Here is a 25,615-nt window from a genome sequence, read left to right as displayed (position 1 = left end):
GCGGGGCCAAGTTCTAATAAAAAGGTCCATGGAGATCACAATTTATGGCATTAGTCATTTACCTCCTATTGGATAATATAAAATTACACAAGCAGCATAAGCTGTTTTGATTAATTATCTGAACAATCCCCAAATATATGACAAAGCTCAAGAATTCACCAAGAAAAAAAAAAAACAATCTATAGATTCTGGGCCTATTTTCAAAATTAGGAGTGTGCAATTTCCATAGGTTTCAGAGTAGCAGCCGTGTTAGTCTGTAGCCGCAAAAAGAACAGGAGTACTTGTGGCACCTTAGAGACTAACAAATTTATTAGAGCATAAGCTTTCGTGGGCTACAGCCTACTTCTTTGGATGCATAATATGATATTTATCCGAAGAAGTGGGCTGTAGCCCACGAAAGCTTATGCGCTAATAAATTTGTTAGTCTCTAAGCTGCCACAAGTACTCCTGTTCAATTTCCATACTTACACATGCAGGTCAGGTAACTCACTATAAATATAGACACTTGCCTGAACATTTGTATGCATAATTACTCGATCTGATGCACCATCACAGTAGTTTCACACAGAGTAGATGCACAGTTGTGCACGGCTAATATTGAACTTCAGGATGACTGTCTCCTTTCAAGCATTGACTGATTTCACAAGAATTACCATGGCAGCCTGCTTCTCCATTTCTGAAGGGTCTCTAGCAATGAGACACTCTATAGTTGTTCCACCACTTTGATCCTTTTGCTTTTGTTCTTCTGTGCAAGAGGGGAGCTGCAAAGTGGCAAGAAAAGAAAAGAAGCAAAGCCGTTGATTATGTTTACCGGACTATGAACTAAGAGGAAAACGCTTCAATTTTTTTTTACCCCTTTAGGCTCAACTTTTCTCCTGGCAAATTAGATTTTAAAATCCGATCACTTCACTTTGAAAAGGCTGTCAAGTTGTGTTCACATTATTCTATTTTTGCCCAGCAGGGCATATTATCAGAGCAATAAAACAATGGTCCTTTCCCTTTAATAGGGCTTAACTTTCTCACCCCAGCCTTGCCAACCCAAGGAGAAAGAGAACAAGTTTAAGAACTTAGTTCTAGCCTCTGCATGGCAGCACAGACCACCACGGCCATTGTGCTTGCACAGGGAACATTTTATATATGATATGATAAAAATAGAACAGATTCAGGAGAGAGAAAATATTTGCTGGGATAGTGGGTGGGGGAAGGATACCTCTTCTCCAGATATGTGGGGGAACCCTCCTCCATTTACAGCTTCCTATGGTTTCATACTGGAAGGAAAAGATTGAGATAGACAAACAGACACAGATCCCTACTTTGTAAAGGCCTGTAATGCTGAGATAAGACTATAAAAGATTAGCATCTAAAGAGACAGATCACTGTTGCTTACAGGAAGAAACAAATGAAAGCCCTGCCCCTCCCTGACAATTATACCATCTAGAATTATAGAATCATAGAACTGATTCCTTGAGGACTTGCTCCATGATTTTTCCAGGGACTGAGGTGAGGCTGACTGGCCTGTAGTTCCCCAGATCCTTCTCCTTCCCTTTTTTAAAGATGGGCACTACCTTAGCTTTTTTCCAGTCATCCGGGACCTCCCCCAATCACCATGAGTTTTCAAAGATAATGGCCAATGGCTCTGCAATCACATCCGCCAACTCCGTTAGCACCCTCGGATGCAGCGCATCCAGCCCCATGGACTTTTCTAAATAGTTCTGAACCACTTCTTTCTCCACAGAGGACTGGTCACTTCCTCCCCATGTTGTGCTGCCCAGTGCAGTAGTCTGGGAGCTGACCTTGTTCGTGAAGACAAAGGCAAAAAAAGCATTGACTACATTAAATGTTTCTAACCCTATCACAGAGGACTTCCAGTGACATTGTATGGCCTGTATGTCTCTAAGGAAAAGAAAGTTAAATGCCTCACCTTCATTAGTGTCATGGTCATCATCAACATCTTTCATAGATTTAAAATGTGTCTAGATTCCTCAAGTTATGAGCTGTTTAAAAAGAGAGAGAGAGTGAAAAATGAGGCGGGACAAAATCCCACAACAGCAATTTAAGTTTTTCAAAATGCGCATAAAGCAATTCAAACCAATTTCTTAGATGTTTTGCATGATAAGGATGAGTTACTTCTTCCCAGCTAGATCACTTGAGATGTTGTCTGTTCTTGAGAGAAGTATGGAATATTTTAATCTTTGATTAGGATGTTCCTCCCAGGAGGGTCTAAGGACTTTAGTATAGGAAGAAATCATGCTCCTTTGGTGTCTTTTTATTATGTGTTCTGTTGCAATAATACATCCTGCATTCTTATTTCCTCAGCACTGCATGTCCATTTGTATTCTAGTGCTTCCCTATGTGGGACAGTAGTGCTGTTCTTAACATCATTTGCATTATCAACAAAGCAATCCAATAGTCCCCTTCTCTTATTTCTGGGATAACTTCCTTATAAAGTTTGCACCACAATATTATCTCTCTTTTACAAGGCATATGTTCAATAATAAAGGGAAAAACAAGCTGCAAAATTTATATTTCTGCAGTACTCCATGTAAATTTGGAAAGGTCTTAAAACTCTTATAACTCAAGCCCATCAAAAGAAAACAAAACAACAAAGTCATGAAGTTATATTTAAAGTGAGTTAGAGTGAGCAGCTTTTTCTTTGTATTATTTCTTTTAGCAACATATTTAATATTTCTGGTTAGAGTAGCAAAATGTAGCTGCAAATACAATGCCCATATGTATTAGGAGAAGGAATGTTAAGAACTGATCACCTTCAAAATATCCCAGATGACTATATTCAAGATCCTGGGACATAAATTAAATAAATGTGCTCATTGTTATGTAACAGCAGTTTCAGGAAAGTGCAGCAGCATGTCCAATTACAATACAAGGGCAGCTTCCAGTTTAATAATCTTTATCTTAAAAGTCTGCCAAAATACTTATTGCAAGTGTATTTCACTACATATTCCAAAACAATCCATCAAAATTCATTAATTTATGGGGCCTGATTCTCGTTGAGTCCTGCAGGTGCTATTGCAATAATAATGTGGTCCAAATGCATTTCTTGGCAATGCAATCAGTATAAATCCAAGTAATCACCAGTTAAATCAACATTATGATCCATTCTAGCCTCCAATCACAAATTTTACCACCCCCACATAATCCCAAAATATACTCTGTCTCCTTTGGGTCAGTGTTCCATGGCTTTATACTAAAATCCAATAAAAAATCCCATTTAATTCTAGCACTTAATTTAAAAATAAAGGCAGTAATTCTAACATTTAATAATTTTCTTCTTCTGATCACCCATAAAATCTTATATTATTCATTCTTATTTTGTTTTGTAAATTATCACATTTTGTGCACAATTGTCTTTTGCTTCAATAAAAAGAATCAATACTTTTTCCACTCTTTTCCCCACATTTGCTGTTCCAGTTAGTCTGCCCCCTCATCTGTTTTTATTAAGCTTTGTTTTATTTCAGAGATTGAATTCTCAAGATTAGCAAATGATGAGGCTGTCTCTTGTCTTAATTTCTCAGCTAAATGGAGGTGACAGCTTGGTGGTGTGGACCACTGTGCGCCCTCTCTGGCATTTTTCAGGTGCTCTGTCTCGGCACTAACTGGCAGTAACAGTATGTCCATTAGTGGTGGTGTTTTCTTAATCATATTCAAATCTTAGCTTTCCTCCAAGTCTAGATGACAACCCATCCTTAAAGGAACTTTAAAGCTTTGCTGGGTAAAATTCACCATTGCAATCAGTTATATAGGACTGAGATAATTTCAGAAAGGGACAGAACTCTTTTCCCAAATGACCATCTTTCACATTAAAAAACACCAGAAGGCCCTCTTTCCTGTTCTTAACCAGTGCATCAGTGCCCTCTAGGCAGATTCAAAACTGATGGAGCTAAATCCTGACCAAGGACACAGCCTTTTGCACTGCTCCAGTGGTGCAAAGTTACCACATGATCCAAAAGACTTGATCTAACCCGGCAACTGAGGTGTCCCCTGGTTTGGGGAACCCCTAGGCAGTACAGAGTTGTCATAGCCATGCCCTCATCACCCTGCCTGGCAGACTGCATCATAGGCAGTATTTCAGAGACACAGCAGGAATGCTTCTGTGCTCCAGCTACTCCTCACTTACATAACGCCCTGTGACTATTCTAATTTGTGTTGGTATGTGAATAAGCCCTCAGCAGCCCTGTGGATTGGGGAAGCATGAAGGTAATAGACTCTTTTTCCATGCACCCTAAAGTCAGCACCAGCTGCAGATTTGCCAAACCCAAGGATTAAACTCACAACCCTGCAAGTCCATATGTGCCATTTGTCTCTCACAAGCCTTAATTATGAACATACCAAAGCAACAGCCTTAGGCTTGGTCTACACTAACCCCCTAATTCGAACTAAGGTACGGAACTTCAGCTACGTGAATAACGTAGCTGAAGTTCCAAGTACCTTAGTTCGAACTTACCTTGGTCCACACTCGGCAGGCAGGCTCCCCCGTCGACTCCGCGGTACTCCTCTCGCCGAGCTGGAGTACCGCAGTCGACGGCGAGCACTTCCGGGTTCGACTTATCGCGTCCAGACTAGACGCGATAAGTCGAACCCAGAAGTTCGATCGCTCGCCGCCGAACTACCGGGTAAGTGTAGCCAAGGCCTCAGAGTTACTAAGCATTGTCCATGTAGAAGAAACAGATGAAGGTAGAAATTAACAGGTTGAAGACCCAGAAGTTTTATTGACCAACCTATTTAAAAAATAAGGGGGGGAGGGAAGAGGAGAGAGAGGTGAAAGCAAAAATTACCTGCCCTGATTTCTCAGTGTCATCTAAAGACTTAAGACTTCAAGTTTTGGCTTTCTTAATTTCTCATTTCTGTATTGCATGGTTTTGTTTTCTGTCTCTCTTCTCTTTATAGGAGCTTTTTGCTAAGAAGTCATTGGGCCAAAGTCTTTTAGTTAGGTTGTACCAGTCTAACTGAGGGCAGAATTGGGCCTGCTGGTTCTTTATCATTCATTATTTTCCTCTTGCATTGTTGGCTCAATCTTTACCTCTGAAACAAGAAGGGAAATCGTGCAATGTATCTAATCTTCTGTGGAACAGCTCCAGATTTCTAGCAATCATTTCTTTGAAGTCTGTTTCCTTATCCATGCTCAGTTCATATGCAGTAGGATGTGAATGTGCACTGGGTGATAGCAGTAGAAAGGGGCTTAAGATGTTTCTTTAGATAAGGCTGAAGAGCTGTTAGGCATGGCTTCCCAAAGCTTAGAGTTAAAAATGACAGAAGGAGAAAAAAAAAAAGTTTCACCATGCATAACACACAAAGTTCATATGGTCTGAAGCAGCAGGGCAAAATATGCCCTCACCATAAGTTCTTAAAAAAAAAAACTGTATGAAAAAAGAAACCAGGCCCAGAGAGTAGTTCATGGATCAAAAGGCTGAAATACACCACACCATGTCCAAAAGACATGCCTTAGGGAAAGGAGAGAACAACAATCAGTGGCAGGCTTACTTGCATCTCTCCTGTTCCAGGCAGCTTCTTTATCTAGTTGGCCCTTTACCCACTAGATCACAGACTGATTAATACCTATAGGAATACAATGTTTTTTGTTCACAGATGCTGTAGTTAAGGTTGTAAAATGTTTCCATTATAACCTCCTGTTTTCTATTGATCATAATTTGAGATTAAATTACAGTTTATTCCAATTTAGATTAGTATAAAACCAACAAAGAGCTGAAATTTACTTTGGTACCTTAATTTTGCCTTCTCTGAAGTCAGCATCTGTGACTTATTATAACTGAATTCTTCCTAGCACAAAGGCTTCCCCGCCTTTCTTCTTTCTCCCACCCCTTCTTACTTCCAGCATCTCCATGTTGTACCAATAGGGGATGCTGTTGAGAGTACTGCGTGCATCTCCAACTGCTCAGACAACTGCCGTAGCTGAAAAGATAAAACTATATATTATGACTAACAGGCATGGTGAAAGTGAAACCATCTAAAGGCAGGATCCCTTATTCTTATTTATTTATGTATTTATTAATTAATTATCCAGACAATGGAAATGTAGACTTAAGGCAAAGCAAGGTCCCAGTAAGGAGGAAACCTAAGATTCCACCCTCTCTGCAGAAATACTTTTTACACAAGGAAAGGATGGACTGAGCTATTCCCCAGCCAATCAGATTGATTCCAATCTGTCATAACAGGTTAGAGAAAGTTCTTGCACTTAGCCTTTGGACCATCTCTCTACCAGTCTTCCACTAAGTTTTCTAATGGGGTGGAGCTTTGCATAAAATATATTTAAGCCACTTTGCTTCTCTTAAAAAGCTAGCAAAAACCTCACACCTGACCAAGATTAATCATTTACTCACCATTGGTGAAATCCTGATTTCACTGAAGTCAATGGAAAGACTCCCATTGACTTCAGTGTGGCCAGGATTCCACCCCATGATCCTTATTTTCCTAAAAAATGAAGATACTAATTACACCAATGCTCATGTAGATTTATTACATTCAATTTTATCATCCGCAATCATTATTGATATTTAACAACACGATCACACGGGGGGGGGGTGGAGGGAGGGATGTATTTTACTCTTTAATCAATCCTCATACCTATACTGTAGGAAAATAAAGAAACTGGAAAAGAAAATTCAGAGATTTAGGATACTTAAAATGCAGAGAAATAAAGAAAAACAAAATAGATAAAGTTTTGAGAGCACACACACACACACACACACACACACACGTACGTACGTGAAAGTGGATGGTCCAATGGTTAGGGTTGTAGCTTGGTGCTCAGAAGACCCAGGTTCAATTTCTATTTCTACCACAGACTTCCTGTGTGACTTTGGGTAAATCACTTAAGCTAGGTCTACTCTGCCCTGCAGTTTGGACTGTGGGGGTGTGAAGAGCAGTGCTCAAAGTGCTGCACTGTATGTATCTCTCCACTTTGGCATTGCAGGTCTGAACTAAAAGGTTCCTAGTTCTCATTAATGTAATCCTGTTTGAAGAGCATTTTTGGTTCACACCCACAGTGTCCACAGGGGGGAGTTACTGTGCAGCACTTTGGTATGCACTGCTAGTCATATCCCTATAGTCCTGAATTGCAGGGCAGTGTAGACAAGCCTTCTGTCTCAGTTCTCCATCTGTACAATTTTTCAGAGTAGCAGCCGTGTTAGTCTGTATCCGCAAAAAGAAGAACAGGAGGACTTGTGGCACCTTAGAGACTAACAAATTTATTAGAGCATAAGCTTTCGTGGACTACAGCCCACTTCTTCGGATGCATATAGAATGGAACATATATTGAGGAGATATATATACACACAGACAGAGAGCATAAACAGGTGGGAGTTGTCTTACCACCTCTGAGAGGCCAATTAATTAAGAGAAAACAAACTTTTGAAGTGTTAACTGTCTGTACTGAGCTAGCTTGATTATCACTTCAAAAGTTTGTTTTCTCTTAATTAATTGGCCTCTCAGAGGTGGTAAGACAACTCCCACCTGTTTATGCTCTCTGTCTGTGTGTATATATATCTCCTCAATATATGTTCCATTCTATATGCATCCGAAGAAGTGGGCTGTAGTCCACGAAAGCTTATGCTCTAATAAATTTGTTAGTCTCTAAGGTGCCACAAGTCCTCCTGTTCATCTGTACAATGGTGATAATAGCACTTTTCTACCTCACAAGGGTGTAGCGAGGCACAATGGGGGCCATAGATGAATCTTATATTACTGGTTTGACCTGGCTGCCCCTCCATTATAACAGAGACACAGCTAGGTCAAATATGAGGGGGAAGAACTGTGACCTGGAGCAAAGGGTATCTGTAGGATCTATGTGAGGAACAAATATTTAATCATGGGCTCTTCAGTCTAGCAGAGAATGGTATAACATGATCCAATGGCTGGAAGGTGAAGCTAGACAAATTCAGAATGGAAATAAAGGCAAATTTTTAAACAGTGAGGATAATTAACTATCTGAACAATTTACCAAGAGTGGTGGTGGATTCTCTATTACTGACACTTTTTAAATCAAGATTCAATGTTTTTTCTAAAAGATCTGCTCTAGGAATTGTTTTGGAGAAGTTCTATGGCCTGTGTTATACAGGAGGTCAGTCTAGATGCTCATAATGGTCCTTCCTGGATTTGGAATCTATGAAACATGACTACTACTCAGATTTGGCCCGGCCAACCCTCGAGGAGCAGTTGGGCCAAACCTGAGTGGCCCTGCAATGCTTTGTGCCAGGTCACAACACCTAGTGTGGGGAACTGGACATAGCCCCACATGCCAGGAGCTGCTACTGCTTGATGAGAGTGGGGCAGGCTCATTCTCCAACACCCCCACACTGGATCAGGAGAACTATATATTTGCCTAGGCCAGAGCCCGCCCTGGATGTGACAACCCATCTAGAACCTTCCTGCAATCAATTGGTGGGTTGGGACCCACCATTTGGGAAATATTGTCTTACACAGATATACAATACAAATGTACAAACGAGATAGCTTTCCTCAACATAATACAGTGGGTCTGAACGTCAACCCACCTAGAAAAAAGTAAAATGGTACTAAATAATTTATGTAAGCTCCAAAGTACTATTACTGGAGAAACCTTATTTGCCTAATGCAGAACATTATAAATTAAAGAAAGATGGACTGGTCAAGATTTTTTTCCTTACACAAAGAATAAAAATACAATACATAAAATTATCCTCATTTCTTCTACAGAACCAGATAATGAAGAAGTTTCACAACTCTTAGGAAGTATGCACCCATTGTGAATTCAAAATATATTTTTTTCAAGAAACTGCATAACAGATAACATCTATTTTATTTGGGGAGGAGTCTTTGATCAAGTAAAAAGACAAATTTAAAGACAAAAGATGAACAACCAATATTACTGAAGACAAATAATCACAGCAACTACATTCTACCAAACCTAATAACAATCAGGGGAATGATATTATGAGACACTTGAACATTTAAAAATCCTCAAGAAAAGATTATGCATACTATTCAATAGCTCATAATTCTCACTGGAATACATCATTTTGTAATACTTCAAAGTTGAAAGCTGAAGAATAAAAAGAATGCAAATATCTGAAATTTCTTATCTCATTCCTGTATCTTTAAGCATAATAAATTAATAAATTTTAAATAATATTAAAAATTAATAAAAAAACAATACAAAAATTATTCTTTAGCAGGGCAAAAAGAAAGTCAACAATTTGCAAAGGAGGTGATAAAATTATTGGTACAGTAATGATAAAGAAAGTATATACTGTGAACAACCTAAAACGTCACTCGGGGTAGAACTCACTACACTGCATCACACACAAAAAGTTAAGATCATCAAATAAAAACGACTGAATATGAGATCCCAATAGCAAAATTACACCATTTAAGCTATGCTGAAGTATACTAGTACCATGTGTTCTGCATTTTTTCCATGTGCAGAAATTCTACCCCAGGGGTTGGCAACCTACGGCACACGTGCCAAAGGTGGCATGCAAGCCAATTTTTAATGGCACGCCGGCCCCGCTCAGCCCTGTGCACGCTCCACCTTACTTTCACTTCTAGGTTCCGGCTGCCGGCCCCTTGCCAGCCGGGATCCCGGCGGCGAGAACCCCGGCTGGCAAGGGGCCGGCAGCCGGAACCCCAGGGTACCGTCCGCTGGTCCCACTCAGCTCGCTGCTGGCCTGAATGGACGGAACTCCAGGCTGGCAGTGGGCTGAGTGGGGCCAGAGGCTGGAACCACAGCTGGCAGGAGCCGGCAGATGGAATTCCAGACCAGCAGCGGGCTGAGCTGCTCAGCCCGCTGCTGCTCTGGGGTCCCAGCTGCCGGCCCCTTGCCAGCCAAGGTCCTGCCGCCGGGACCCCAGCTGGCAAGGGGCCGGCAGCTGGAACCTAGAAGTGAAAGTAAGATGGAGCATGCATGGGGCTGAGCGGGGTTGGCTGATGCTGGGGTGCTCCTAGCTGAGGTCCTGCTGGCTGCTGGAACTCTCCTGCAAGCTGGCACTGGCAGCCCTGTGCACCGGACTAAGCAGCAGGCAGTCAGGCAAGTGAAAGGGGCTAGCAGGAGGCGCAGTGGACATGTCCGCATCCCAGCCTGTCCTGCTGCCCCTCTCTCGCCACTGTGGCTGGATACCAGGGCAGTGCAGGCACGTGCAGTCCCTGCAGTGTGCACAGCTGTGGCCCCTGGGGGGGAAGGGGAAGGGAGCGGCAGGCCAGGGGGTCTTCTGCCATCGCCCCCCATTTGCCTGCAGATGCAGTGCCCCCACACAGCTGGCCCACAGCTCCCTTGGCAAGAACAGGAACAGCGTGGGGCAGGGACCCATCCGCCATGCAGGTAACCTGGCTGCAACAGGGACTATCCCAGGCCAGCCCCAAACCCCCCATCCCCACAGGACTTCCCCCTTACACACAGACCCCAACCCCCTGCCCTGAGCCCCTCATGCCACCCAACCCTGACTCCTGCACCCCCCATGCTCCCAGCCCTGACTCCTGCATCATCCACATCCTCACTCCCTGCCCTGAGCGCCCCGCACTCCAACCCCTTGCCCTGAGTGCTCCCCCCCCACACCCACATATCCCCAGCCCCTGAGCTCCTGCCCCCGAGGGGGGTTGCAATATGACAGTACCTGAAAGAAATTTAAGTTACTTTCACCCCTGGTGGAACCCCACACCAGCAGCGGACTGAGCGGGGCCGGCGGTGGGCTGAGCGACTCATCCCGCTGCTGGTCTGGGTTCCGGCCGCTGGCCCTGCTCAGCCCTCTGCCAGCCTGGGGTACTGGCAGCCAGTCCAGGGCTCTGCTCCTGGTCTTGACCCAGCGCTCTTCACTCACTCCCTGCTGTAGCCCACATTGGAAAACTCAGCAAGGAAAAGCAAGGGCAAGGATCACACTAAACTGATCAGATCTGCATTTTAATTTTATTTTAAATGAAGCTTCTTAAATATTTTAAAAACCTTATTTACTTTAAATTCAACAATAATTTATATAATATACATTTATAGAGCGAGACCTTCTAAAAACATTTAAATGTATTACCGGGACGCGAAACCTTAAATTACAGTGAACTTGGCACACCACTTCTGAAAGGTTGCCTACCCCTGTTCTACCCATATCAATGGAAGTTTTTCATGAACAAAATAACAAGTCCAAAATAAATAAATGCTTCAGTTTGAGATCCACAGATTGGCTCAAAGAGAAAAATTTTCTTCAACATCTGAATAAAAATAAAAAGTATACAGATTACTTAAAGGATGCAAAGAACGTTTGCTTTTTCTACAAACTGAACTAACTCTCAAGTCCATAGGAATTTTGTCTGATTAAAGAATGTCAATCCAGCACCCAGCTAACAACAGTCAACTGCCATTTAGGTATGACAAACAAAGATAACCACACCAAAGGCTCTTAAGCAAAGTGGGCAGTCATGGGATAAGAGGGAAGATCCTCCCATGGGTCAATAACTGGTTAAAGGATGGGAAACAAAGGTTAGGAATAAACAGTTTTCACAGTGGAGATAGGTTAATAGCAGGGTCCCCTAAGGATCTGTATTGGAACAGTGCTGTTCACCATATTTATAAATGATCTGGAAAAAGGGATAAACAGTGAGGCAGCAACATTACAAGCTTACTCAAGAGAGTTAAGTCCAAAGCTGAGTGCCATGAGTTAAAAAGAGATCTCACAAAACTGGGTGACTGGGCAGCAAAATGGCAGATGAAATTCAGTATTGATAAATGCAAAGTAATGCAAATTAGAAAATATAATCCCCACTATAAATACAAAATGATGGGCTCTACATTTGCTGTTGCCACTTAAGAGATTTTGGAGTCATTGTGAATAGTTCTCTGAAAACATCTGCTCCATGTGCAGCAGCAATCAAAATAGGCCAACAGAATGTTAGGAATCATTAGGAAAGGGATAGATAAGATTGAAAATATCATAATGCCACTATATAAATCCATGATACACCCACACCTTGAATACTTTGTGCAGTTCTGGTTGCCCCATCTCAAGAAAGATATATTAGAGATGAAGAAAGAACAGAGAAGGGCAACAAAAATGATTATGGGTATGGAATAGCTTCCTTATGAGGAGAGATTAAAAAAACAGACTTTTCAGTTTAGAAAAGAGAAAACTGAGGAGGCATATGACAGAAATCTAAAAAATCACAAATGGTATAAAGTGAATAAGGAAGTATTATTTACCCCTTCACATCACACAAGAACCAGGGATCACCCAATTAAATTAATAGGCAGCAGGTTTAAAAAACAAAACACAAGGAAGAACTTTTTCACACAACTCAGAGGCAGCCTGTGGAATTCATTGTCATGGGATCCTGTTAAAGCCAAAAGCATAACAGAGTTTAAAAAAAACTAGATAATTTCATGGAAGTTAGCCACTGATGGACCATTAGTCAAGAGGGTCAGGGACACAAGCCCATACTCAGAGTGTCGTGAAATCTCTGACTGCCAGAAGCTGGAATTGAACCACAGGGGATGGACCACTCGATAATTGCCCTAATCTGTTCATTCCCACTGAATCATCTGGCACTGGCCACTGTCAGAAGACAGGATATTGGGCTAGATGAACCATTGGTTTGACCCAGTATGGCCATTCTTAGCTTAAATTTAGAAGCAAGTCAAATAGACTGTTTAACAATCAATTAAAGACACAAGAATTTTCCAGAGCCCTGAAAAATATATAATACCCTAAAAATTTAGAAAAGAAAGAGGATGTTAGATAGCAGATGCATTTGCCACATTTTAATAGCCTTTATACTCAGAAAATGATGAACAAAAAAAATGACAGTTTTTTCAATAATTTACATAAAATTGCATGGTAAGAAAAGATCAAGTGGAATCCTTAATAGTCCCTATTTCATTGAGAGAGGTAAGATTTGTTGTAAAGATGCTCCAGAACTATAAAAGCCCTGGGCACAGATGGGTATATGACATTTTATAAACTTAAAGAAATTGTTGCATCTAGTCTAACAGATGCTACGAGTAATATATTGGAAACAAAAATAGTCTCTAGCCGATGGCAAGTAAGTAGCCACCATGTCAGAAACAGCAAAGGAAGAGATGTATTTTGTACCTATTGTAGATTGATTTCGCCATTGGTTAGTCACTTGAGAATTCTGAACTTCAAATGGAGTTTGTTGACTTGTCTCTGGACCCCAGAGGGTTTAAAAAAAAACTGTTCAAGTCAGCTGTTTTGGGTAATTGCTTGTCAGCCTCATACACGGAGGTCCTACCAGGTTCTACCCGTGTTATTCACCATGTACAAAAAGTGTTTGAAAGTTAGGCAGAGTGGACTTTTTATGCCTTCACTATGTGGATGACAACCAACTGCAGATCTCAATTTTATCAGCTCTAAGTTGTATCTGAGCAACTTACAGAGTCTTTGAGAAGCCTAGGAGTCAGGAGACCTGGGTTCTGTTTCCAGCTCTGCTACTGATTTGCTTTTGGTGGATCACTTAACCCCTCTTTAACCATCTGTAAAATGGGGATAACAATGCTTACCCACTTTTAAATCCTGGAATGAAAAACAATATACACTGTGAGTGCTAAGTATCATTATTTCCCCTTTCAGAGGTGTCCTTTTATCAATTGAGCCATTGGCTGTTACATTTTACCCCCAAGCTGACTGCACATCAGTCATGGATGAAGAGATTCAACCTATGTACATATAGAGGGCCTCACTCACCTACAGCTGCTTAGTCTTACATGGGATATTTCAAGTCAGTTTCCTCTTCATCCTTCCATTGGATGGCAGGAGTTGTATTTGCAGCAGAAAAGGCTGCAGCCACACCGTCCTGCAGATCTGCCATTAGCTGTTGGAGGCACTGACCATCTATATGAAAGCACTTTATCTCTCCACTGCCCTCTCTGCTTCACATCCTTCCTCCAGGGGGCTCTTGCAACAGCCATGTTGACAGGTGCACCATGTACTGCAGCTTTCCTTAAAATTTCTGATGTGGAAACAGTCATCCACAATACAGAGGAGGAACCTGTGCAAGTTACTGCAAACTCAGATTTGTCCCATTGGCATGAGGGGCTATTGGGGATAGGTAACCGAGACCAACTTCCATTCACCTAGGGATACGAATCCCCTCAGTGAGGAAGGGCAGAGTTGCCTCTGGAGTCTGCTCTCCTTTTCTATACCTGCCTCACTGAGAACATGGTTTCTACTTGCAGAAGTGGGCTTGGGGCCCACTGTTTGTATAACATGGGATCCTTCAGGATGAGAGGGAATATATAAATCGAAGATACTGAATTCCTACTGAGAAAAATACTTGCAAACACATTATGAATGGAACAAGATGTTACAAAAACTGTCCCCCACAGAAGAATATATCCAGCAAATACAAAGGCAGAAGGCTTCCCACAAATAAGGTAGATATACAACCAGCACTATAAAAATGCAAGTTACTACAGGAAAAGATATGAAACAACAAATATTCCCAGAAACTACAGTGATGTATTATACTTCAATACATCACAAACTCCCTGAGCAGCTGGAAAGTCCAAATAATGATTCAGCAAAACACACAAAACAAAGTTGGTATTCTTATGAATGCAAAGTAAAAATAAAAGATACACAGGTGAAAAGCACATTTCCAGTTCCAGAAGAAAAACAGATTTTCCTCTGCTGTCAATACTGCTGAGCTAGGCTCCCCATCTCAATTGTTAGCTGCTGCCTGTCCTAAATTTGTGGCTACCATATAGAGAACACAATCCTTAGACGTCTACCACTTAAAACGTGTACCTTGACTGGCTAGTACCTTGATGGGGTAACCCTAGGGTTAGACAAAGTAGCACCAAAAGGCATCTACGATCTTTCTGGCTATGATCTCCACAAGAGATATGGCAACCAGGAAATTAATGTAGAGATTCATGAAGGTCAGGATGTAGAATATCCACCTTCCAATAGCCCATAGTCATGGAGATTGGGTGGGCTACCTGTTAAGAATATTAACTCAACATGGTCCCAGATCTCCCTGCCTACACTCCCCAAATCTTGTTTGTGGTATCACTTGTAAAGTGGGGGTAACCCTAGAGTTGGTAGAGCAATTCTCACAACAGACTACGTAGCTGGGCAAACCCCCACCCAGCCCCTGACTAAGCACCAACCTCCCTTGATGAAACAGAAGTTAACTCCTATGAATGGATATTACACTTAATAAAGCAACACCTTTATTTCAGCATGGACAAGCCCTCAGTGAGTTTCAGAGACATTTCAAAGGAAAGGAGCCCCTTTAATGAGTCACACACACTCTCGACAGCAATAGTACAATATACCGTATCCCTACTGCCTAAATATATAGGTTAATGTCTTCTAACCTGATGAAGAATCCAAACAAGCCTCAGCATCTCAGTCCCAGACAAATATACCTTCCATCCCCCTTGTTTTGATTTCTGATGCTGGAGTGTGATGTAAGCTTGGGGGTATTGAATCCTTGCTCCTGCTACATGGATCAGCTCCATACTCCATGGATGCTGAGCTAGTCCAGACTTCCCCCTTGGGTCTAAGCTTGGATCATCACCTCAACCTTGGCTGCCTCCTGTGTTGCTCTCCGCCCTCGTCACTCACAGCCCCAAATCAAAAATTGCCTGCCTCCATAGTGGTGCCTTTCCAGCTCTCCATTGTGCCAGCTCATTGGCCCAGAGCCGCCATCATCATCTTCCAACAAGCATAGTCTGAGGACTGTTGTACCATCCAGCATGACTACAATTGACGGCATCGTACCAGGCATTGTAGAGTGAAATTCCCAGAGCTGGTTCTGTCCTTCGAATCTGTGACTCTCTGGGATGGGTCCACAGGCGATGCCAGGTAGGATCAGGGTATGCATTCCATTCATGGGTCAATGAAGAGTTTGAAGGCATGGTGTGCTGCGGTATTTTTGTCCATCCTGGCATCATAGCCAAAGAGCATGCAATGCCACTTTTGAACACAGAAAGGGGTGGGAAGCCAGATCTCTGTGAGAGTATGGTATTTTGCACAAATTCAAACCTCTTTATGGGATGCCTGTAACTGCTCCAAGTTTTCCTGTAAGAGTGTCCAGGTTTCTGCCCTGTATAGCAGGACAAGCAGTACACCGGTTTGAACTTTATCTCAGCACAGAGATATTTTTGCATCCATAGGAGATATGAACTTCATGCTAGAGGCAGCAAGACATAATTGTTCGAGGACATCTGGTTTGCTGCGAGCGCTTGAACTCTGTTTGAAATCTAGGTAGATGAACTTGTCAGCGCTCTCCATAGTGCTCGACTCTACCTGCACCAGGGGTTCGGGTAACCCACCTCCAGGGTTCTGGATTTGTCTTCTGCCATAAGATATTCAGCCCCATAGTGTGGCTGGCACCTTGGAAACCTTGAAGGGCAGGACTGGAATTCTCTGGTTCTCCAAAAGCAAGGAAGCTTTGTTGGCATAGTCTTGGTTGGTGAACACTTCTTAACCAATCTTGATTAAAGATATGGAGCAACAACTCCTAATATCCACTGATAGCTCAACAGAATAGTGCCAGGGCAAGAATACATCCCTGCCGCTCACCTGAGGTTTCATTGAAACATAGTGAAAGCCATGAACCAACATGCCTTCTTGACACCAATACTAGTGTGAGGGTAGCGTTCCAGAATTAGCAAAACACAGAAACTTAAGACTGGAAGGGACCTCAATAGCTCATTTAGTCCAGTCTCCTGCAATGAGGCAGAGCTAAGTATTATCTAGACCCTGCCAGGACAAGTGTTTGTCTAACCTGTTCTTAAAAACCTCCAGTGATGGAGATCCCACAACCTCCCTAGGTAATTTGTTCCAGTGCTTAACTACCCTTACAGTTATGAAGTTTTTCTTAACATCTATCCTAAATCTCCTTCGCTGCAATTTAAGCCCATTACTTCTTCTCCTGTCCTCAGTGGGTAAGGAGAAAAATGTATCACCCTCTTTTTTATAACTACTTCTTACTTGTACTTGAAGACTTATGTCCCCCATTAGTCTTCTCTTCTCCAGACTAAACAAACCTAATTTTTTTCAATCTTTCCTCATAGGTCATGTTTTCTAAACCTTTAAATCATCTTTGGTGCTCTCCTCTGGACTTTCTCCAATTTGGCCACATCTTTCCCAAAGTGTGATGCCAAGAACTGGACAAATTCTCCAGCTGAGGTTTTATCCATGCTGAGTACAGAGGAAGAATTACTTCTTGTGTCTTGCTTACAACACTCCTGCTAATACATCCCAGAATGATGACTGCCTTTTTTTTTTTTTTTCAACAGAAGCTGAGTGGTGGTGTCATTTTAGGAATCCAAACCCAAAGGGACCTGTCATGGTTTTTGCCCAGTTTGATTACAGCCAGCCACAGTATTGAAATTTTCAAGCGCCAGCAGTGTGTCATGTGGCAGACTTGACTAGACTGTGCTGTCAGCGGTGACAGAACCCATCTTTTTCTGCAGGTGGCAGGTCTTCTTTTGGCACAGACCACAATGATAGGTAAGTGTCCATGGTGGTATTGAAGCTGAGCATAAAATAAGCATGAGAAGATGGGGTTACACGTGGTTATGGTCTGTGCTAGAGGTCATCTAACAACAAGAGCCACACCTTGAATACAATGTGGACCACTGGAGCGGAGGAATGTTGCTCTCTCCACAGTGACTTGATAGCTTTGTGATGGGTGAGCCTCTGTGATGTTGGCAATTATGACTAGTAGTAGGTGAGTTCTTTGACAAGGGCTGTCTTGTACCCAATACCACTGAGCATGCCACTAATTGGAATGCCCTTCTGAGGTCTAGTTTGAATTTCAGGGGAGTTGGAGCCATCATGCCTGCACCTTCACAGAGTGGGGTTTGGGTCATGCCCATCATATGCATGCTAAACACATCCCTCCTCTTGAGCTAGTAATAACAGGGGCTTCAGTTTTGGGCCCCACACTACAAGAAGGATGTGGAAAAATTGGAAAGAGTCCAGCGGAGGGCAACAAAAATGATTAGGGGTCTGGAGCACATGACTTATGAGGAGAGGCTGAGAGAACTGGGATTGTTTAGTCTCCAGAAGAGAAGAATGAGGGGGGATTTGATAGCAGCCTTCAACTACCTGAAGGGGGGTTCCAAAGAGGATGGAGCTCGGCTGTTCTCAGTGGTGGCAGATGACAGAACAAGGAGCAATGGTCTCAAGTTGCGGTGGGGGAGGTCCAGGTTGGATATCAGGAAAAACTATTTCACTAGGAGGGTGGTGAAACACTGGAATGCGTTACCTAGGGAGGTGGTGGAGTCTCCTTCCTTGGAGGTTTTTAAGGCCCGGCTTGACAAAGCCCTGGCTGGGATGATTTAGCTGGGAATTGGTCCTGCTTTGAGCAGGGGGTTGGACTAGATGACCTCTTGAGGTCCCTTCCAACTCTGATATTCTATGATTCTATGATTCTATGATTCAATTCTGGTGCTTTTATCTGTCTGTCATGGCTGGTTGCTCCTTCATTTCACTCAGCCTCCATGAGACTGGGGAGATGTATTGTAGAGGACTTTTTTTTTTTAAATCCCCTTTTCCTGGAACTCGTCCACCAATTGATGTTAGTTCCTGAGGCCATATATGACCATTTCAAAGATCTAGCTCCTCTTCCACACACCCACAGTCATCTTCACCACCACTGGAAAACTTTGCCCTCGCCCACTAAGTCTGTAGTTGGCCTTTGCTTGTTACTGTAACCAGGGGCCCTTATTGGGTGCTACCAACTGGAGTCAGTTGGAGTGAAGGCTTGCATGTGCATGGATGACCACACCTTGAAATAGAGCAGCTAACACCACTGTTACCCACTATCCACCCAAAGCCAATCAGGTGACCAATAAGCAATCTGTGTGTGTCCTGGAATGTCCTTCCTTTCCTGTAACTGATCAGGTGGGTGGCCACCAATTCCTTATTATGGTTCAGGAATGAGAAGCCTACAATTGGGGTCAGGCAGTGTGTAGCCAATCTTCTGCCACTGCCCCACCCTCACAGTGGGAGGTGGACATGACAGGAAAGTAAAGTTGTGACTCTCTCCCCATTCCTAAACTATTAAGACTTTTTCACGGAGGGAAGAGGTTCTGAACAAGTCCATGCGATCATAAAATCCTCACACCAAGGCTTCCAGGTGGCTTCTCTATCCACCATACAGAAGAAAAGGGGGATGGGATGGGCTGCAAGAGCTAGCTATCCAATAGAGAAAAGAAAGAAGATATTCACAAATATTGAATCCTCTTGCATTTCTCTTACCCCTTACAAAACCCACCCCTCAAAAACCTATACAAGTATAGTGTTCCACATACCCCTCTTCAGTTTCATTTTGGACTACCTTAACCCTTCTCCCCACATCCCACACTTTTACCCCTCAGGGAATGTTACAGGAAAGAGGAGGGAGCTCCTGCCTACCTTATTCTATGAGTTTTCCTTCACAGGAACCCTACAAAAAAAAAAGCATCCAAGCCTTCCAAGAGTGTGGTAGTACACAGCCCAAAGGAGAATGTCTAAATGCCTAAAGGTCACCCTTCTCCCCACATCTTCTTCCACTGTACTTAATTAGGGAAGCAGAACATGCCCCTTCACATCCTCCTAAATGGAGATGTAAAAATATTTTTACATCAGCAATACAACACAAAATAGTATCTCGGTGCCACAATCCCCTTTCAAATTGACTTTAGTGGGACCTACGTGCACACATTAGAAGGAAGAATCTAACCTAAGCTTACATCTGCAACAACATTGGAGAATAACCATAATATTGGAAGTTACTATTGCTTTTTCTGAAACTGCTCTGGTGTAGCAAGATTTTGGTTTGACATTAGAAAAATGATGAATAGGAAAATGTATCTCGCTTCACCCAAAAATTTCCTTTTCCTAGAAGGAAAGTCCACAGATCCACGACAATGGGTCCTACTCCTCCTTGCAGCATATTGGAAGCAGAATCAGACATATCAGGGAAGGCAAGGCAGTGGCCGCACCTCTTAAGACAGTCAGTTTAAGAAATAGCTCTGTGGAGCAGATGAGGAAATAATTCCTTTAACCCTTAATGAACAGAGCAAGAAATTCATATAAACAGTTTCCTTCAAAGTTCCGCCTACCTACTGGCAGACAAAGAGAGAAAAAGGAAGAGAGGTGCGATGGCGTAAACTTTCCCTCAGATACTCTGATAAATGTGCTGCATAGGATGAATCCACAGACTTTCCTACCAAGAGAAAGGAAAATTTTGGTTAAGATATTTTCCCGTTCTTTGCAGGAAAAAAGTCAGATACAAAACAAATAATACAACTTCCAATAGCAGTGTATAGCCAGTGAGGGAATCAAGGGATTAATAAACTATACATGATGTAAAGACAGACAGACTTTATTTAAAATGGTATTAGGAAAGCACAGAGTGCAGAACCCTTCTTCCAAACGCAGGAACCAATGAAGTTTGCATGGTTTAATTTGTAAAACAATGAAGACGGGGACAGATGACCAGGTGGCTACCTTATACGATCTCTGTAGGTTGCACAGGACTCTTCAGACCAGGGGGCTGGCATGGCTCTGAGTGAATGAGAATGAACATTCAAGGGGAATGTAAGGCTGCTTCTTTTGTATGTCTCAGAAATGCACCATTTTAGCTATCTATTAACTGAAGCCCTAACTGGGGTGTATTGTGTTTTTATGTTTTGGTTTGTTTTTTGGTGTGTGAGTGAAGGGGGGGGGGCATCTTTTGATGATGGTATAGAACAAAAAGAACTAGAGATTTTCTGAATTGTTTAGGGTGTTCAGTGTAGCATTTTAAAAAGTTCTCCTTACATGCAGAATATGCCAGAGCTTTTCAGAGCATATATTGCATGTGGACAAAAAGATGGAAGAATGAATTCTTGTGATCTGTGGAGCACAGTGTATATTTTAGGGATAAAAGCTGTATTAGTTCTTAACCACAATTATTCCCTCATATGGTGCAATACTTCTCCCAACTCCAAAACTCTCCTTACCCTAGTGATTGCAACCAAGACAACACTCTTCAGAAAAAGATTGCTCCTTGTTTTTTGGTCTCTTTTCCACCAGTTCCCCCCTCTTGACCTTTCCACCTTGCTGCTAACTCCATCCCGCCACTGTTTCTCCCAAGAGTCTGTCACTGCACTTCGGATAACTGATGAACTTCTGGCTGCTAAAGAAATTCATATGCTCTTGACAGCAGTGAGTCACAGAAGCCACCTAATAGGAGTTCATATCACTTGATAACACAGCAACTGGTATGCAACCAAAATCAAACCCTTCAGTTTTCAAGATTTACAGAATTAATCACTCTTAACTGTCGCATACAGGGCTTTTTCCTCTTTTCTATGACATCTTCAAAGACTCAAGTATGTCAATTAATTTCAAATCAAGACCCAGGAAATCTGTGAACACTTTCCAGTTCCTGCTGAGTCCTCACTAGATGACAAGGATAACCAGTGAACCAGGAGGTGTTCCAGCAGCAGAGCATGGGAGAGTTGACAGGCGTCAGCACATCAGGCACAGTTACAAGGGGAAGACTGTAAAGGGAAACATTCATATCAACGTCAGATGAGTCACCAGGGTGCCAGGCCATAACAAAAAGTCACGTTAGAAATTGTCTGGGTTAGACAAGTACAAAGAAGCCTCTTCTGGGGATGACAGGAAACCAGCTTCTTTTGGAGCACCAAGTCTGAGGAGAAAAAGAGTTAGAGAATGAAAAGAAAAGCTGCGTCTCATTTCTCCCTTATTTAGTAAGAAAAGGGGGCGGAATAAACCCATCGGAACATATTTAAAATATTTTCCAACAAATTGGTAAATGAAAGAATCTGATGAGCACTCTTCAACTGACATTATCTGTGTCAGATCAGTGACAATGTAACTTGGTAGCCTTTTCTCACAGAGAGGGAGCAGGAAAGAACTATCATTGATTTATTAAAGCTGAACGGTCAGTACTGTAAAAGTCATAAAGGGGTGTGCACACTTGTATTAAGATCAGAGAAGTGTAAAGACTGGGGGAAGTCATCCACGGTCATTTTTACTACCTTTGCATTGCATAGCAATTCAACCACTGTCACAAAGCTTTTTCTTTCACTACCATGTCAACGTTCACGTGAACACAGTGCATTTGCACTGATGTTTGGTGAGGAGCCTCTCTCTGCATATTATTCACCCATGATTATGCAGATTCTTGCCGGAACTAATCATGTGCCTACCCAATATATACACTGGTTTGAGGGGCTTTGGGGAGGAAGAGATGAGTGAAAAAATGGGGAGAGTTAAAAACAAAAATTAAATGTGGCTAAATAGCATGTGAGATGGAAGGGAGACAATGGAAGGATGAACTAAGCAGCACAAAAAGACAAATCCCTTGTGCCTGGAGACACTTGGCTCATGTTCCATCCTATGCAGTACAAGGTGTCTACAGCATGTCCAAGCACAGAGACCTGGAATTACATTCTAGGCCAGGCCTGCACAACATGAGGCCCAGGGGCCGCATGCGGCCCGCGTGGGCTCACTGTGCGGCCCGTGGGGGTTGAGTAGATGGGCTCACTGTGCAGCCCGCGGGGGGGTGAGTAGGCAAGCAGTGAGGGAGGGAGGGGGGCTGAGTAGGCGAGCGGGCAGGCAGTGGCAGGAGGGGGGGCTGAGGAGGCGAGTGGTTGGGCAGTGGTGGGGGGTAAGTAGGTGAGCCAGGGGCGGTGGGGGGCTGAGGAGGCAAGCGAGCAGGCAGTGGCGGGGGATGAGGAGGCGAGCCGGGGGAGGGGGACTGAGGAGGCGAGTGGTGAGTCGGTGGCTGACCTGTTCTACTGATCTGGTCTGGCTCCCATCCCCGCTCCCAGGGCCAGCTCCAGGCACCAGCAAAACAAGCAGGTGCTTGGGGCGGCACATTTCTAGGGGTGGCATTCTGGCTCCAGCCATTATAGGTGCCGACTCCGGGGCATGGGGAAAAAGTGCCCTCGCCGCCCCAGCTCGCCTACGCCTGCTCCCCTGAGCGTGCCACCACCGCTCCGCTTCTCCCCCCTCCCTCCCAGGCTTGCCGCGCGTGAAACAGTTGTTTCACGCAGCAAGGCTGGAAGGGAGGAGACGCTAAGTGGCGAGGCGCTCGGGGGAGCCGGAGGAGGTGAGCTGGAGCGGGTAGTGGTTCCTCTACCCCCCGTTACTTCCTGCGCCCCCCCACCCTAGCTCACCTCCGCTCCACCTGCTCCCCTGAACGCGCTGCCGCTCCACTTCTCCCCTCCTCCCTCCCAGGCTTGCCACGTGCGAAACCGCTATTTCATGCAGCAAGGCTGGGAGGGAGGAGAAGCCAAGCGGCAGGCGCTCGAGGGAGGCGGTGGTCGTGGAGCGGAGGTGAGCTGGATCGGGAAGTGGTTCCTCTACCCCCCCGGTACTTCCTGCGCCCCCCCACCCTAGCTCACCTCCGCTCTGCCTGCTCCCCTGAACGTGCCGCTGCTCCGCTTCTCCGCCCTCCCTCGCCTGAGAGGGAGGGGGGAGAAGCGGAGCGGCGGCACGTCCGGGGGAGCAGGTGGAGTGGAGGTGAGCTAGGGCGGGAGGTCACGGGGGGCCCACCGGAAGCAACTGGGGGAGGAGGCGGTGATGGGGATTTGGGGAATGGGTTCGGAAGGGGTGGAGTTGGGGTGGGGCCGGGGGCAGAGGGGCACGAAAAAGAAAGGGGAGGCAGTCAAAAAATTTTTTGCTTAGAGCAGCAAAAATCCTAGAGCCGGCCCTGCCCTCTCCAAGGCTGTCAGGAGGTGCCTGTCTTCCACGCCTTCCATTCACACCTCATTCATTCGGCAGGGCAATTGATTACAAAGTGGGGGGAAGATCTTCTACTTCTAGCAAAAAGACATCTTTCTTTTACCTTAATTATACTACCTTAGGGGCCCGCTATAACATATTACCGAGGTTCAATACTGCTGTTTCGGTGGGGTGGCGCCGGGGAAGAAGGGTTTGTTTCTGTGGGGCAGGTGGCGCGGGGGGGGAGAGGGGTGTTTCAGCAGCGCTGGGGGTGGGTGTTGTTTCCATGGGGCGGGCAGCGCTGGGGGGGGGTTGTGTTTCGTGGGGGGGCTGGGCAGCGCTGGGGGGGGGTGGGGGATCTCGGGGGGTTTCGGTCCTCAGCTGTTTTCTTTGGAGTAATATGGCCCTCACCGCTTTACGAGTTGTGCAGGCCTGTTCTAGACCTCTGCTAGCAGCTGCAATGCAAACAGTATTATCATTCTTTTCAGACATCACAGGGACAGATGTTTCAAGCAGCCAGCATCATGCCAAGAATGTGTTGGAACTGGAGGAATTTATACTAACAAAAGCTCACAAATTACATTAGTTCTTTACCACCATGAGTAGCAGTGTCATCCTCCTTGACCATCACTGTACAAGATGTCATACAGAAGGCACCTCACAAACTTCAGGCCCAATCCTGCTCCCATTGAAGTCAGTAGGAGCTTTGCAAGTGATTTCAGTGGGAGCAGGATTGAGCCTCTAACATACCGGAGTTAAATGGAGATATATCACTGATAAACAGGGTTGCCAACTTTCTGACTACAGAAAACTGGACACCCTAGCCCCTCCCTCCTCCAAGACTCCCTCCCTTCCCCAAGGTTGTCTCCCCCGCTCCCTCAATCCCCCCTTCCTCTGTTGCTCGCTCTCTCCCACCAGGCTGTGGCCAGGGCTAGAGTGCAGGAGGGGATGAGGGATCTGGCAGGGGGTGGTGCCAGGGATGAGGGGTTTGGGCTGTAGGAGGGGGCTCCAGGCTGGGGCCGAGAGGTTCGGAGTATAGGAGGGGGTTCTGGGTTGGGACAGGGGGTTGGAGTGTGGCAGGGGTGAGGGGTAAGAGGTTTGGGGTACAGGAGGGGGCTCTGGACAGGGGCACGGGTGTGAGGTGAGTGAAGGTTCTGGCTGGGGATGCAGGTGGGGGCTCTGGGCTGGAGCAGGGGGTGAGGGCTCTGGGAGGGAGTTTGAGTGCAGGAGGGCTGGGACAGGGGCACAGTAAGGGGTTGGAGGTGAGTGCTCCGGGTGGTGCTTGCCTCAGGTGGCTCCTGGAAGTGGCCGTCATTTCCCTATGGTTCCTAGGCGCAGGGGCAACCCAGTGGCTCCGTGAGCTGCCCCTGTCCTCATGTGCCGCCCCCCCCAGATCCTATTGGCCGCAGTTCCTGGCCAATGGGAGCTGCAGAGCCGGCACTTGGGGCAGTGCCTGCACCATGGACAGGGACAGCACACAGCCCCCTTGGCTGCCCCTATGCCTAGAAGCCGGAGGGACATGCTAGCTGCTTCTGGGAGCCACGTGGAGTAAGATGCTGTGGCCAACCAGACTTTTAGCGGCCCACTCAGCTATGCTGACTGGAGACGCCAGAGTCCCTTTTCGACCAAGCATTCCGGTCAAAAATTGGACACCTGGCAATCCTATTGATATATAAACTAGGGTCCATAAACTCATATGCCCATAAACTTGCTCTTTCTCCTCCTCACACCTACAGTATGCGAGTTACCCAAGCACCATCTGACAATCATAATGAGCAGGCACTATAGGAGAAATACCATTCTATAATATAGAGCTAATAAATTACAATATAGTGATCTGTATCATAGAATCATAGAAGACTAGGGTTGGAAGAGACCTCAGGAGGTCATCTAATCTGCATCTGTAGCTGTATGCAGCCCCC

At 44.6% G+C, this 25,615-nt stretch overlaps 1 long non-coding RNA gene across 1 annotated transcript in view; it reads right to left on the bottom strand.

The window, feature by feature from the left end:
* Nucleotides 1-438: 438 nt before the first annotated feature.
* LOC135982331 (uncharacterized) overlaps nt 439-25,615 on the bottom strand; it is a 92,613-nt gene continuing 67,436 nt past the window's right edge. The window contains exons 2-4 of the long non-coding RNA XR_010599614.1: nt 1,922-1,994; nt 1,211-1,268; nt 439-761 (exon numbers count right to left, since the gene is read on the bottom strand). This is a non-coding gene — a long non-coding RNA (uncharacterized LOC135982331). The remainder of the gene's footprint in view (nt 762-1,210; nt 1,269-1,921; nt 1,995-25,615) is intronic.

The sequence above is a fragment of the Chrysemys picta genome, chromosome 3, assembly GCF_011386835.1.
Source record: "Chrysemys picta bellii isolate R12L10 chromosome 3, ASM1138683v2, whole genome shotgun sequence".
NCBI lineage: Eukaryota > Metazoa > Chordata > Testudines > Emydidae > Chrysemys > Chrysemys picta.
Note: the sequence above shows the minus strand (reverse complement) of the source record. Positions and strands in the feature narration are given on the sequence as shown.